At 49.6% G+C, this 14,828-nt stretch overlaps 1 protein-coding gene across 2 annotated transcripts in view; it reads right to left on the bottom strand.

Annotated features, from left to right (window-relative positions):
- Nucleotides 1-13,328, bottom strand: part of PTPN14 (protein tyrosine phosphatase non-receptor type 14) — a 154,697-nt gene extending 141,369 nt beyond the window's left edge. Inside the window, exons 1-2 of one of the 2 annotated variants that reach the window (XM_045838313.1) lie at nucleotides 12,762-13,328; nucleotides 9,457-9,524 (exon numbers count right to left, since the gene is read on the bottom strand). The gene's annotated coding sequence lies outside the window, so the exon portion shown is untranslated. The remainder of the gene's footprint in view (nucleotides 1-9,456; nucleotides 9,525-12,761) is intronic. The other variant, XM_045838311.1, reaches the window with a different exon arrangement.
- Nucleotides 13,329-14,828: the final 1,500 nt, after the last annotated feature.

The following is a 14,828-nucleotide window of genomic DNA, read 5'->3' as shown; positions in this document are numbered from 1 at the left end:
GTTACCTGTGCATTGATCTTTATGAACCGTGCTGAAAATTCCACTGCGTTTGTATGATTCAAGAATCACACACGGACAAATGGAGCTGGCTCTGAAGCGGGCTTAGCGTCCCTAAAATCAATTTCTGATAAATATCTCCCCATTTCAGGTAAACTTGAATTAGCAAAGGAAGTAGTATATCAAGCATAATTTCATCATGCTTTTTTTTCTGATATATAGTTAATGTCTTTTTAATTAAACTTATTGAAAGTCACATCGGTCATACAACTTTCAGGGGTACAATTCTGCAATACGTCATCCATGTAATTGCAATTTAATCATTTTTAATAACTTGCCATCCTTGTTAGGAGCATCCGTTATTGTACGATACTCCCTAATTTGAAGCTGGTGTCTGCCGGTGCTGGGGAGAAGAATGCACGCCCTTCAGACGCTGCGTGAACACAGGACTGCGGCCGCTGCACTCCAGGTGCCGCTTTCCCTCTCCCCTCGGAGAGGCAGCGGCCCAGAACGGCTACCGGCGCAGCAGCTCAGAGCCCACGCCCAGATCCGGCTCTCAGGGCCAGCACTGACTAGCGTTTGCTTGCCAACGGTGTTACAGAGTGAACCAGTGGTTGCCGGCTGTAGGGTCTCGTGCCTGCCTCAGCCGTCCTAAGCCCTCATTTTCTCATCTATAAAGTAAGCCTGCAAGAGTGCTTACTGCTCAGAGTTGCTGTAAGGATCAAAAAGATAATCCACTTAAAGTGCTTGACAAAGTACAGCACATGGTAAGTAGTAAATACAGGCCAGCTAGTATCAGTCTCTCTTGGCTGGTCATCTAAGATGTCATCATCGAGCCTGCTACTCACCATCACCAATAACAATTTACAATTTTTCTTTACCCCTGTGTCCCACCCTGCCCCCCGTCCCATGAGGCATCATCACTCAGGGACCAGAGCTCTCAAGGAACAGTTTGATAACCATCTACTACAGTGCTGTCCAAAAAATATACAATGTGGACCGCAAATGCAAGCCAAGCTGGTGATATTAATTTTCCCAGGACTCACATTTAAAAAGCAAAACAGAACAGCTAAGAAATTAATTTTAAGAAATAGATTTTATTTAACGTACTATATCCAAAATATTATTTCAACGTCATCAATTTTAAAAATCACAATGAGATATTTTACAATTCCTTTTTTTTTGTACTAAGTCTGCAAAGTCTGGGGTGTATTTGACACAACATGTCTCCACTCAAACTTGTTACATCGCAAATGCCAGATGGTCACATGATCAGTGGGTACCTTAGTAGGTTAGTCTCCTAACGATTATGACCACAGAAACACAATCCCACCTTCAAAAACATCAAAATGCATTAAGTAAACAAACTGATGAGGCTGGATGAAAGGAAAGGTAAAAGAAAAAGAACGGATGCCCCTGGTCTGGGTGGACTTCTGGGCCGCATGTCGTGGGCCTGATGAACTTGAGCGGTGAGCTCAGAGAAAACGGACTCCAATCCCGCTTCCTCCATTTACCACCTGTGAGACTTGAGCAAACAACCCCTGTAATATCCATATTCCTCAAGGATAGAACTACAGATAAAAATAACACGTCTTTCCTAAGATTGCTCTGAGTATAAAGGTTGTAGAGGAAAAGAGGTTTCCAGACAGGAAGCTCTGCTTTGTGAAAGGTCAGAAATGGGAGCAGGGAAAATCGATGAAGGAAATACAGAGCGAATGAGCTGGGGAAAATAAAGAGGCTGGAGGAAAAAAAAAAGCGTTCACATTGCAGCCACGGTGCCTTTGTTAAATGCCCAGTTACACAAAACAACTTAAACAGTAGCAGCTATTAATAAAATAATTGCAGTGGTGTTTCTGAGCCCTCAGTGATTTATACCTCCTTCGCCTGCTTGCTTTCCTCTTGGCAGTACGGTAAGTAAGGGCGGAGGAGCGCCGATTGCCAGGATTTGGAGAACCAAGATTTTTCAGTCGTGTATGTATGAACCACAGCCTCTGGCCTTGAGAAGATGGGCTGGTGAGTTTACCTGGATCTTTCTTTGGAGGATGCAGTTCTCCCAGCGCCTCCCATTTAATCTGAATGTTAGCCTTCACTGTATTATAAATATGTGACATCAGGCTCAGTGTTCACTGTCCCTGAAACTTTCCCTCAAAGTTGGTTTTGTGAATAAATGCCAGATATTTTGCTCTTGTTCTGTGCTGCCCCTCCCAAAAGTCCAATTAATTTTTTTAAAGTTAGTCTGGTATGCTAATGAAGACTTAAAATGTTTAACATCTCTATTACAGGAACCTTCTAAGCCAAGCTTTTTTCTAGAAAGTATGCTACATGATATTAATGTCTCTTGAGATGATACGTGCTCCATAAAATCAAATTTAAAAAAATAGGTCCTTAATAAAATGAGTTCCGCTTTGCCATGCTTTGTTTTCCTAGAAGATTCCTTGAAGTCTTTAATACGCTCACATACATGGACTTCAAACTGCTCAGTCATTATTACCATTTTATCAGTCAACAAATGAGGGAAATAATAATGCAAATCGAGGATCCAAAAATGAGGAGACAGCCCTAGTTACCCCCGGAAACAGTCGTCCCTTGCACGGGGTGTCTGGACCCGTGTGCGTGCACTAACCATCCCCAGCACCAACTGTGAAGACAGACACGGCAATTCACCTATTGGAATCCCCCAAACGAAGTCGGGTTATTCTAGAGAGAGGGAGAGAGGGAGACAGGAGGGAGGAGAAAGGACTGGCCGTCAGCAAAGGAAGGAGGAAGGGTTTTCCTTAAATGACTAAGTGTAATGGTCACTTCACACTCACAGGGAAAGCTAAAACACCCGAACTTATTTGCAAGGACGAACGGGCATCAAATACCCACTCGCACCTAACCTGGCCCTCGGGGAATAACCTTCATTTTGAAAAAAAGGAACAAAACAGCCGCCCGGCAGAAACACCACACAAACCATCCTTCCCAGCCTTTATTTTTAGATGCCTCTTAAGTAAACAGTAATTTTCTAAAGATTATAATTAAGACCGGTAGGTGTCACTTCATTGTTTTGGAGTTTTCATTCTTTTCACATTAGTCACACTTGTTCCCCTTCATAAATCTCCTAATTATACGATATTCCATAACAATTTTTTTACCTTTGGATAAAAGAATTTATATGATCTTCTAAAAATGTACAGATTTTTAAACAGCACAATCACCCCGAATGTGAGTGAGTATAACACACAGGTCTAAACGGAGGGACTCCGACAGCCTGATTTTTCAAGAGATAATTTGGAGACTTGTGTATGTCTAAAAAAAAAAAAAACCGTGCGCCTTCATCATCTAAAGCACATTTTACAAAATGCATAGTGGAAAAGAATATGCTGAATATAGATCATCGGATTTCATTGGCAGAAGCGAACGCTAATTGCCTGCTGGAGTCTTTAATGAGACCTAATTGCCGGCTTGAGCTGTCACCGCTGACCCTGGTGACAGGCTAGCACACCCTTCCTAAACCTAATACAGCACAGTCCTCCTTCATGACGGCCACTACAGCTCTGTCGTGGGACACGTCTGCCACAGAAACAAACTCTGCTGCCTCTCGTCCAAAGGGACATGCTGCTTCTCCAGCCCAGAGGGGGCAGGGTTGATGGCAGGAGTCGCCCTCACGACCAGTGGGACCGCGTCCCAGCCCAGGTCTCCGTGCAAGCCTAGACTCACACACAGCCGGGGACACCGTCCACACCCTGCATGGCGATGGGCGTGGGGGAGGGATGCTGAAAAACAGAACACACCCCAGATCCCAACCGTCACCACCACCACAAGGTCATTGGGAAAAGCAGGGGAAATCATTTCTACACCAAGCCATGGGTTTGAACTAGAAAATCCACGTGTAAGCCTACTCAATGGACAGTCTACCTTTCAGATACTGAGCCCAAGAGATATTCCCTACAAGGTGCTTTGAAGTGCTTCTGGACGCACCTTGAAAAATACTATTTCCATTAAAAGCATTAATCTCACGTCTACTGCTCGACAAGTCCTCACTTATCTATCGAATATCTACTGGGCAGCGCGTGCCAAGAACCCAAAGGTAAAGACAACATGACACACGCCCGCAAAGACTTCAGGGAGACAGATGAACAAACAACAATAATACAATGCGGAGTATATCACAGTGAAGTGGGTAAACTTCCATACAAAGACAGATCAGGTGACAATGAACTCTCCCTAAGGATAAAAGGGAACGTCAGACAAAACATCTGAGAAGACGTAAAAATCATAGTAGACGTTGAAGAACAGAAGAGGAGATTATTATGTGACTAGATGTGCAAAGGAATTCAAGGGAAAAGGAACAGTAACAGCATGAGTCAAAACCACAGGTTCCAACCGTGAGAAATGTTTGGAGAAGGGCAGCGGAGAGCCAAGGGAGGCCAGCCAGGGCTCCGCGTCAGGCCAGGGGGGAACAAGAGCTGCGCAGGCAGAGCCTTGAATGCTGCTGGGGAGTCTGCACTTAACAGCGGGCAATGCGGTGTGTTTCTAAAATTAAACTTTTTTGAGCTGGTATGGCTCAGTTGGTTGGAGTGTCATCCCATAACCAAAAGGTTGCAGGTTCGATTCCCAGTCAAGACACCTACAGCAGGCAGCCAATCGATGCTTCTCTCTGGCATCAATGTTTCTCTATCTCCCTTCCTCTCTCTTTAAAAGCAATGGAAAAATGTCCTCAAGGGAGGATTAAAGATATTAAAACTAAATATTTTCAACCTGTGAGAGACCTATGGGAGAAGACAGTAAACATACATGCCCCCACCCCCCAGCTTAGGAAGTAAAATACCGCATCTCTGTCCTCACCTCCTCCACACCCCACTCCCTGTATCTGGCGTTTATCCTTCTGACATTCCTTATACCTTTTACTACAAACATATGTATCTCTAAACAATGTAAAGTGGCGAGAAAGATTCCACACGGGAGAGTGAAAATATCAGCCTGTTTAAATCAAGAGCCCGTAGTGTGTGTGTGGGGGGGGGGGGGTCTGGTCCCCACACTGGCAGCCATGGGACAAGAGACGGCAGTGGGACAGGTGACAAAAAGACATTGACATAGCTGTCTTCACGGAAGGGCTGTTGTAATACGGGGAGAAGAGGCAGCCTCGGCCTTGGCAGGCATTCCCAGGGCAAGGAGGAGACAGACTTGAATGAGCAGTGACAGGGGAGCAGCAGCGAGAAGGGAGAGTCTGCAGGGGTTGGAGAGGTGGGGACAGCAGCGAGGCAGGTGGCAGCTCCCAGTGGCTGAGAGGCTGAGGAGGGGCATGAGCCACGTTAGCCAGCTCACAGAGCACATCGGGGAAAATGCCAAGAGCAAGTGGCCGAAGGGCCTGGCCAGGGAGCGAGGTCAGGCACGGCACCCAGAGAAGTGGCACTGACAGCGGGCTTCCAGGGACACTCGGATAGGCAATGCTGCGTGCCGGGGTCCCTGGGCAAGGCAGGAGCATCGGCGCAGGAGGGGAATTACTGGGCCTGTTCAGGGAGCAGCTGCAGCTTGGCAGACCCCTGGGGAATGACGGGACGTCAGTCTACAGAAAGCAGAGGACCTCCCGGGGATTATTGTGGAAAACCTTACTTATCAGGCTGCAGTGCATACAACGTACACAGGTAACTCACACCAAATTCACTCTCGTGCCCAGGAAATCTGACTTAATCCCTTTTACTTGAGAACTAAAAAAGTGGAGAAAGCCCATCTTGGGATGTGTTGATAATATCATTGATATTAGTGCTGCTGATCAGTTCTAGCTGGGGAAGGGCAGACCCGCAAGCCTGCAGGGGCCCGGAGTCATGGAGGGCCTCTCTCCCCCACTTACAAACTGGTAACCCAGAGGTTGAACACTGGGTATTTCAGCATTCTCCTCTTTAATATACAGTATAAAGTAATGCAGAGATGGGAAGTGAAGCATATTCTAATATAACTAACCCTGCAAAAGCAATTTTGCTTCATGCTTCAACCCTAAATGTCCCTGCTTACTAACTCATCTGCGACAGTGACACACCCTCCCTTGAGCTGCAGGGTTTCCTGGGTTTGAAAAGTCAGGGCAGCAATGATCACATCTTTACGAGTATCCAAGTAAAGCAAAACCACTAGAGTGTCAGCCTAGGGATGTAACTCATCTCCTCCAATGAATAAGATGTGTATAGCAAACAGCAACAACATCTGTTTAATTTTTAAAATTCACAGACAGTCATTAACATGATGTCATTTTCATGAGGGCACTGAACAACATCCTATTAGGGAATCAATAAGAAATTCCAGACCAGGCTGGGCTCTAGACCCTCAGGTCAGCATTTCAGAAATGCATTCGTTCATTGATCTACAAACACTTTGTTAAAAAAAATCAACTCCATTTCATTCGCTGCGATATAGCGACAATCATACGACCTACTCCGCAGGGTTGTTGAGAGATTTAACAAAATCATCTCAAGTGCTGGGCACACTGGGGTAGAGTCGGCACCCATAACCTGAAGACATGGCTACTGGAACCAACCTCCCTCCTTACAGGGTGGAGATTCTGATTCTGAACCAAGCGAGACGTAAATACTTTAGGGAGACGCTTCTGACACTTGTGACATACCGGAGGAGACAGGGAGGCAAACATATGTGGCAGGAGAAAACTCACCAAGATAGATCAACTGCAAAGTGCTACGGGACCACAAAGAAAGGAGTGCTAACTGGCGGTGGGAAGGGGTGTCAGGAAAGATGGCCCCTCAGCTGAACTGCAGCAAGGAGGAGCAGGCACCCTGGGCGGCACCCTGGGCGGCACCCTGGGTGGCACCCTGAACGGGAATGCATGTAACAAAGGAGATGGGAATTAAACACCTCCAAATGTTAAGGGGGTGGAGGGGAGGTGGGGGAGAAAGGGAAGCAGATAAGAATGGGAAGGTCGTCAGGGGTAAGGAAGCCTTATCACACAAGGAATAAGAAGCAAAAGAAGCATTTACATAATATAAAAAACAGATGTGTGTTTTTTAAAATCTATTGGAAAAAGTACATGAAGAATGTATGAAAACACAGCCTTTAAACTCTTGAACCATCCCAGGAGGCAGTGGGGATGGAGGGCCCGGAGCAAACCAAAGGCATGTTAGAGACAAAAACTCACAGGATGGACGGGTTTGTTACTGGTGTTGGAGCACAGAGACTGCGGGTGCAAAGGAAGGCGGGCCAGCGGTCCTGGCTTCAGCAGGTCATCCGACAGGGGGCAGTATCGCTGACCGAGGCGGAAGCAGCAGCGTTTGTGGCAAGAAACAAATGAGTGAATTCAACTGGAGGCTGGTAGAGAGTCTGGCATATAAATCCGATACCCAGAGGGATGGAAGTACCAGCTGAACCGAGCTAGCTGGAACCAAGCAGAGGGCTCTGCCTCGGAGATGACAGCCAAGCAGTTCCACTAAAATGGAAACATCTAATTCAGGCCTTCCGAGGCGGGCCTGGGGAGGGATAAGTGGCCATTAAGTGACTCCAGCCTCTCTGGAGCTCTGAAAAACCAGGGACAGAATGAGTCAAACCAATGCAGCGAAAACCTGAAGTGACCACCGTACCAAGCCTGAGGACAGGACTGGAAGAACCAGAACAAGGATCCTTAGCTCCAGGATTCTCCAAGTACAGTAGGTCAAGGACCCACAGTATTAGCATCACCGAGTTCCAAAATCTGAGCCCCACCCCAGACCTACTGCATCAGAAGCAGGGCTGGGCACCGGGGAAGGGCACCCTGGGTGGTAGCCAGGTGCCTGTTAGATCAGCGGCTCTTGAGCTCTGTGGCCTGTAGCTAATGCCCCAATTCCTTGAGGGGCATGGGGTGTGAAAGAAAGAAAGAACTCCCAGAAGACGGATTTCCAAAGGCTTTAGGAAATTAAGTAAACATTTTAGCGAACTTAAGTAAACATTAGGAACTCTTGCTAATTTTTAACAATGAGTGACTCTTCCCTGGGAGCGAAAAACTCGGGAGGCAAACCAGATGAAGTCGGTCAGTGGCACACCCAGGAAAGCTGCCCACTTTGGGGATGCAGTGAGCTCGCTACTGAAAGTCTCAAAAATCCCGAGTGTGAGGAGGACACTCTGCTTCCGAGAGGATGTTACGGCACCAGTCCAGCCCCCTCTCATTTTCTCCCATCCCCTCCCTGCTGACCAACATCAAGCGCTTATGGGGTGGCCGCCTAGAGTTACAGGATATGCAGCAGGCCTCTGGGTCAAGCTAATTATAAGCCTAATTTCTCTCCCTAAGGAACCAAGCTAAATCTGCCACGTATCCAGCTTGACACACAAGATCGATCTCAGCACGGCCACAATATGTTTTTTTCTGATAGCAAGGACCATGAAGCACGTCAAACAAAAGCGTGACGGGAGAGCAAGACAAAACCAAGCCAGGGAATATAGAGCCAACAGGAAAAAGGGAAAGGAAATTAAAACAATGTTAATGTGCCATTTATAATCCAACTTAGACGCGCAACCACCCTCTTGCTGCAAAAAGGTACCTCTCGTCGCCATTAGCTTTTATCTTTGGCGACTGCAATTCTTATCCCCAAGTATTGCATCATATCCTCTCATTCAGAATTATAAATAAGTCAGAGATTATTTATTTTCATAATCAGCATGCATGCAGTGTATGGCAGAGGCATGGCCGGTCCGGGCAACGTGGGTTTCCTCTCCCTTCCTGTGGCGAAACTCCCAGCCAGACCTGCATTTCCCTGCGCTTTCTCCCGCTGACCTCCCGGCCTGCGTGCAAACCACACGCAGGGCAACCGGTGCCGGGCCGCCGGGCCGTGACCATCCACTCTGCTTCAGGAGCACACACCACACACCTGCCCCACTGATGTTTTCTGGCTTGTTCTTTCTTCTAACACTCCCTCCTCCTGGGAGGGTGATATGAAGATCAAGGAGCTGATGTTTGTCAAGTAGTTTAGGCTTCTCAGATGAAAGGCAACTTGAAAGCTCACGGACCGAGGCTGGCATTCCAGCAGAGGTGTTGAAGCCGACTCCACATTTGGGCTTCAAAGAAGGAACTCAGATTGCAAAGACATTCGTTGGGGAAGCTTGTGCCTTCTTGCCAAGGGCGGGCAGATTCATTCGAACATTCCTTAGCTGGATTTCAACATCAGAAATACCGGGCCCCTTGCTATAGTAAGTAGTACACAGGGGAAAGGACCCTTTTCTCAGCCCTTCTCTAAGTGGCTTTGCTTCCTCAAGCTCCCCTACTGCCAAGTCTTGCAACTGTCATCCCCCTCCTACAGGAGGGGCCACATGGCAGCTGCCAGCCAACACGCTTGCTCTGAGCCAATAGACCAAAAAAAAAAAAAAAGGCCAAAGACAAAGCTTTATGTGTATGTTGGCACACATGTGAACTCAGGCTGCTGGGGGAAAAAATGACACAAAGGGCACATTCATGGCCACACAGAACTCCTCGAACATATAAATAGCCATCCTTGACCCAACACCTACCTACTCGGGGTGAGGCACTGTGTTAGGCGGGGCACATGGAGCGTCACGCCGCATTCTCCACAAATGTTCTGCCAAGTCGGAAACCGAAGGTCCCATCATGTAGATGCAAAGAGACTGAGGTTGAATTTGAGATTCTTGAAGGGCGGCAAAGTCCATCCAACATCACGCAGTGAAAAGATGGCAGAGCTGGAATTCCACCCAGCTCTGTTTTGAATTCCTCCCCCTGGCTCCCTGCTCCAGCACCCGGAGAGCCGAGAAAGCTGCAAAACTGGCCACACAAACACCCTTGGGACACGCACTAAGCCCTCCACGGGTCTCAGACAGGGGAAGGGTAAATCAAGTCATGAGGGGGAACCCCAGTCTTATTTTAGACACTAACCTTAACCTCCTTCTTACCAAAACTTGTTTGTTTTCCCTTGTTCTTTTTTAATCGGTGCAAGCAGCAATACTTTAATTGGCTGATTGTTTCATCGTATCTTCCCCCTACCCCCCGAGTTATCTCTTACAAAGTGCATAGCACTGCTCTAAGGCTTAGTGTGAGTTCAAAAAATGGCCCTGGCTGGTGTGGCTCAGTGGACTGAGTACTGGCCTGTGAACCAAAGGGTTGCTGGTTCGATTCCCAGTCAGGGCACATGGCTGAGCTATAGGCCAGGTACCCAGCTGGGGGCACATAGAGGCAACCACACATTGATGTTCCTCTCTGTCTCCTTTTCCCTCCCTTCCCCCTCTCTAAAAATTAATTTAAAAATAAAAAAGATACACAGCACTTGGTGACTATGCAAAAAAGTTCAAATGTGGGATAGAACGTGAAAAAGAATGGAAATATGAATCGCAGGTAGGCTACAATGTGCAATCAAAGGGCTTATGTTTGCTCCCCATTTTATGAGCAAAAAAAAACACACGTAAGTCCTTAATAAGGCTGGAAAGTGCTGGGGAAAAAATCATCATAGCTCTTGACCCCTGGCCCATCCATTCGGGGCAAGTAAGAACTCTCCTAAAAAAAATCTGATTGTTCTCTGAATTCTTTCATTTCTTCCACATTAAAATAGCCTTAACTGTTCTTTCCATTACAGCTGGCCATGCGACACAGAATGCACGAACCCAAATAATGAAGTGTTTCTAGTAACTATGTGTGTAAGCCAGGGACAGAAGCCTGGAAGGTACCTGGGATTAGCAAGAAAGCTTTTCTCCAGCCATTTCTCTCATGCAGGTCCTGGACCTTCGGGCAAACTCCCACCAAGGGGCCATTCTTGAGACAAGAGAAGGTGTTGTGGAGGAGCTTGGATAAACACCCAAGACTGTAGGAAGTCAGTGTGCTCTGCCCACTCCCGTGTACTGGCCTGAGGTCACTGAAAGCTGGCCCTCTGCCACCTGGGCCAGGACTCAGCCACTATGAATAATACTGCAACGCCACTCCAGCTCACTGGAAAGGCACCCTTGAAAGGCAAACCATGCAGAGAATGCTACAGCACCAGAGGGAGCTTTTCTCGGAAGGATCGGCTGAATCCTGGACCATCAGGCTCCACAGCAACCAGACAGAAGAGCCTCAGTTTTTATAAAGTTTCAGAGCAAGGAAATGCAGTCCTTACAACTGTGCTGCAGCAATAATGACTTTTGAAAGCAGCACACATTCTCACAAATAGAGACAGGTGCATAAACTCATCCCACTCAGCATGGTCTTCCATTCAGATTGGGGAAAGAGCACCATGCTGTTGAGCTCCAGGCATCAAGGCTACCGTTGCTGTGGCACAAACTTTTCATGCCATCAGCAAACTTTTCATGCCATCAGGTAACTTTCATACAAGGGTCTGTGATGTGGCATAATCATCAATACCGTATGACAGTCAGGCTGCTCTTGCAAAGAGGATCAGCACCATTTAATGAAACCCAGCATGGGCCAATTGGTGCCAACTACCATTTAGTTGGTCTCACAATTGCTGCTCATAGCACAGGCGAAACAGCATCACCTCTGAGGTGTGTCCAAAAGGAGAGCCCTGGTTCCTCTGGAGGAGACTTGGTTCCTGTCATGGGTAACATGCTTCCACTTTAATTTCTGATATATTTTTTCCTTAAAGGCACTCCCTGCCACACTGCCCATGAATCCCACTCAGGCCTCCAGACAGGCTCATTCATTTGGTACGTGTTTTTGGGTGACTTTCACTTTGCACAAGCTGTTTCCGCTACCTGTGTCCTCCAGGTGAGCTGGGCGCACACGTCACCCTCTCACTTCCAGGAGCAAGCTTTCCCTTGCACTTCTCACAGCACTGCAATTCCCCATTGGATTTTCAAGAATGTTTCCTTTCCTCCACGAGGCTGCAGTGAGATCTGGTTATAGCATCTTTTATCCCTTGTTCCTAGCCTAGAGGAGAAGTTTAATGCTAGGTTTGTTGAATGAATGAGTGAACTAACGCACTTTAAATTAGCACATTGGTGGAAACCCTGGAACCACATATGCAGCCTGCAATCTGGAGATTCCTCACCAGCCAGTTCCTGAAAACCGCACAATCCCCTTAAATTGTGGGTGGGGGTGACAGGAACAGAAGGGAAAGGGAAATGGAGGTAGTGTCAGAGTACCTCTCTGCTAGTCCAAAAAGGTGGGAGCCCCACTGGCATGTATTCAAAATCCAGACTTAGGGGTCATGCCAGGGAGAAAGAGGAGGGAGTGTATTAGCACCGCCCTCAGAAGTTGTCAATACACACAAGTTAGAAAGTTTGAGGTGGAGACCTGTTCTGAAATTGTGTGGCCACAAGTTTTGAGCCAGCCTGATCACCCAAGTAGGGGCCAAGAAGCCCAGGATCTTGGTGGCACGTCTAGGGCCTAGTAGGAAGGCATGAAAAATCCTCTCCCTCCCAAGATCTTGCCCCTTTGCCGGGCAGCAGAGGGTGGGGAGCCGCGTTCCTATCCCGCTGGAGAGGCAGCACTGTCCTTGTCTTTCCTCCTCCTCTCCCCAGCCCCTGGGTATCCCCAGATACCTTTCCGAGGCCCTCTCTCAAACCCAAAAAAGCCGAAGGGATTGAAGAGGAGGGGGCGAGGGTGTGGGTTTAACCACGAGCAGGGCAGACAGCTCTCACCTTCCACCTAACTCCCCAGACCAGCTGTGCGCCCCACAGAGGGCGGCTCCCACCGCCCCGGCAAACTCCTGCGGCCCGGACACCTCGCGCCCCAGCTGCCCTCGCGGCGTCCCGAGCCGCCTCAGATACCAATTGGCTTTGCCAGCCTTTGCCCAAGTCATCCGCAGGGCGCCCGGGACACCCAGGCGGTCCCCAACCTACAGCCCGACTCCTCCGCCCCAGACAGCGCTTACCTGCTTACATGGCCCGGTTGGAGCCCTGCAGTCCCGCACGGAAAGGCTGTCCCTCCGCCGCGGCGGCGGAGCCCCAATTCCCCAAGGAATTGATTCCAGTGGCTGGCGGAGGAGGGGCGAAGGGAACAAGCCGGGGGAGGCGAAAGGGGAGGGAGAGTTCCGCCGCGATCCGGGCGCAAGAGTCGGCGCAGGGGCGCACAGAGCAGGAGTACAGAAAAGCCACCTAAACCCGGGGCTGTCCCGCCCGAGAGGGGACGAGACCAGGAGGCCGGGGAGGATGGCTAAAGTGGGAGGAGAAGGACCGCCAGCGGTCACTGTGCGTCTGCGGCTCCCCGAGGACTTAAGCCCGGAGGTAGGCAGCTAAGCGGGCAGGAGCACAGCAACCTGCCCCCCGCCTGTGCCTGCAGCACCCAGTCGGGGAGGAAAAGTTGGGAAGAACTTTTAAGGGCCGGGAGAGCCCGAGCGGCAGGAAACGCGAGCAGCCGGGAGAGGAGGGAGGAAGGGGCCGTGCGAGTGGGAGGGGACGGAGCAGGCGCCTGCGGCCGCGGTTCCCCCACCCCCGGGCCCGGCTCGGCTGCACTGGGGGCCGGGAGGCGGAGAGAGCTCCGGGCGCGCGTCCGAGGGCGGGAGGAATGCGGCCGAGAGCGCGCGCGGGGAGCGCGGAAACGTGGATCCAGAGCTCGGGAGCTGGAGGCGTGCGGTCCCGGGGACGTCACAGCGCTGGAATCCGAGGAATGCCGGGCTGCAGGAGCTCCTTCTGCAGGCCCGGGAGAAGTCGCGCACTTTTAACGTGGCAGGTTTGGACAACGTTTGAGAAGGTGGGGGCTGAGGACAGAGGACGGGATTCAACTCCCCGGAGTAAGAATCGCAGGAGTGGCGAAGAAATAGAGACCAAAGCCACCCCAAACTCGCGCCGCTCCAGGAGGGGGCGTAAAGTGGGAAGACATACAAATCCCACCGAGACCTCCGAAAACACCAGAGGCTGGACAGTGGTAGCAATTTGCCCTCTCCGGCCCGGAGCAAGCACAGTGCGTCCTATAGTGGGGAACTCTCCAAGCAGGGCGCCCCCATGCAGACACTGCACAGGGGAAATAGACCGGGAGATAATAAGGTGGCTTCACCGAGAGCCAATCTCAGAGCTCTGTTTCCAGAGCATGCGGAACCTCAGGGTACTTAGTGGTCCTCGTGTCGTAATCCACCCACCACACCCCACCCCACACACACATCCCCTCTCCTGGCTGAGTGCTACGAGTCGGAATAGGTCGTTTTCCCGGTTCTTTCCAAGCCACAAACTCGCCCCACCCCGCCTGGGCAGCCACTGGGAGGGAACTTCCTTAGCACTTTCGGAGGTGGAGTTAGTGAGCCGCAGCCGGTTTGATGGAAAAAGCGCGGAGCCAGGAGGGGGACCCAGGGTGTTAGGCCTTGCCCTGCTGTAGTCCGATTGCATGACTGAGGAGTATTCCAGCCTGAAAGCCTTGGCTCCAGCAGCTGTGGAATGAAAGAGTTTGCCTGCATTTCTGCCCTCCTTTGCAAAACTAAGAACATGCCTTAGGAACCTGCTGTCTCACCAGGACTCAAGCCCAGCCTTTTCAGCCTTTCTTAGGTGGAAAAGGGTATTTGAAGTCATCCTCGCAGAAGATACTATTCCGAATTACTTCACTGTCCCACAACTCATAGCGAGATTCTGGGCCACTCGGAGAAGGGAACGGGAAACCGAAAAGCAGCACCTATTGTACCCATGAGGTGCAAATTTGTGGTGACCGACTTTGCTGAGCATTTGATAATCCCCAAAAGGATCCCAAGCAGAGGAGACTCCAAAGGGATAGAAGGGGGTGGGAGGTTCCAGGGAGTAAGATCAGTTTCTCACACTTCCAAGGAAATAGCTGGATAGCTGCAGTGTGGACTTGCTGGATTTCCAGAGAAAACTAGGGGGCGCCTCTCTGAGGCCCAGGAAGTATGGAAAGCACTTTGTGCTCTGGTGCGATCCCCATTTCCTGGATAAGGAAAGTGAGGCATGAAGAGATTACAGATCTCACCAAGGGTCACAGAGCAGTAAAATCAGATAAT

This window comes from Phyllostomus hastatus, unplaced genomic scaffold, assembly GCF_019186645.2.
Source record: "Phyllostomus hastatus isolate PE091 unplaced genomic scaffold, TTU_PhHast_1.1 phas_contig_283, whole genome shotgun sequence".
Taxonomy (NCBI): domain Eukaryota; kingdom Metazoa; phylum Chordata; class Mammalia; order Chiroptera; family Phyllostomidae; genus Phyllostomus; species Phyllostomus hastatus.
This window is presented reverse-complemented; position numbering and strand designations above follow the sequence as displayed.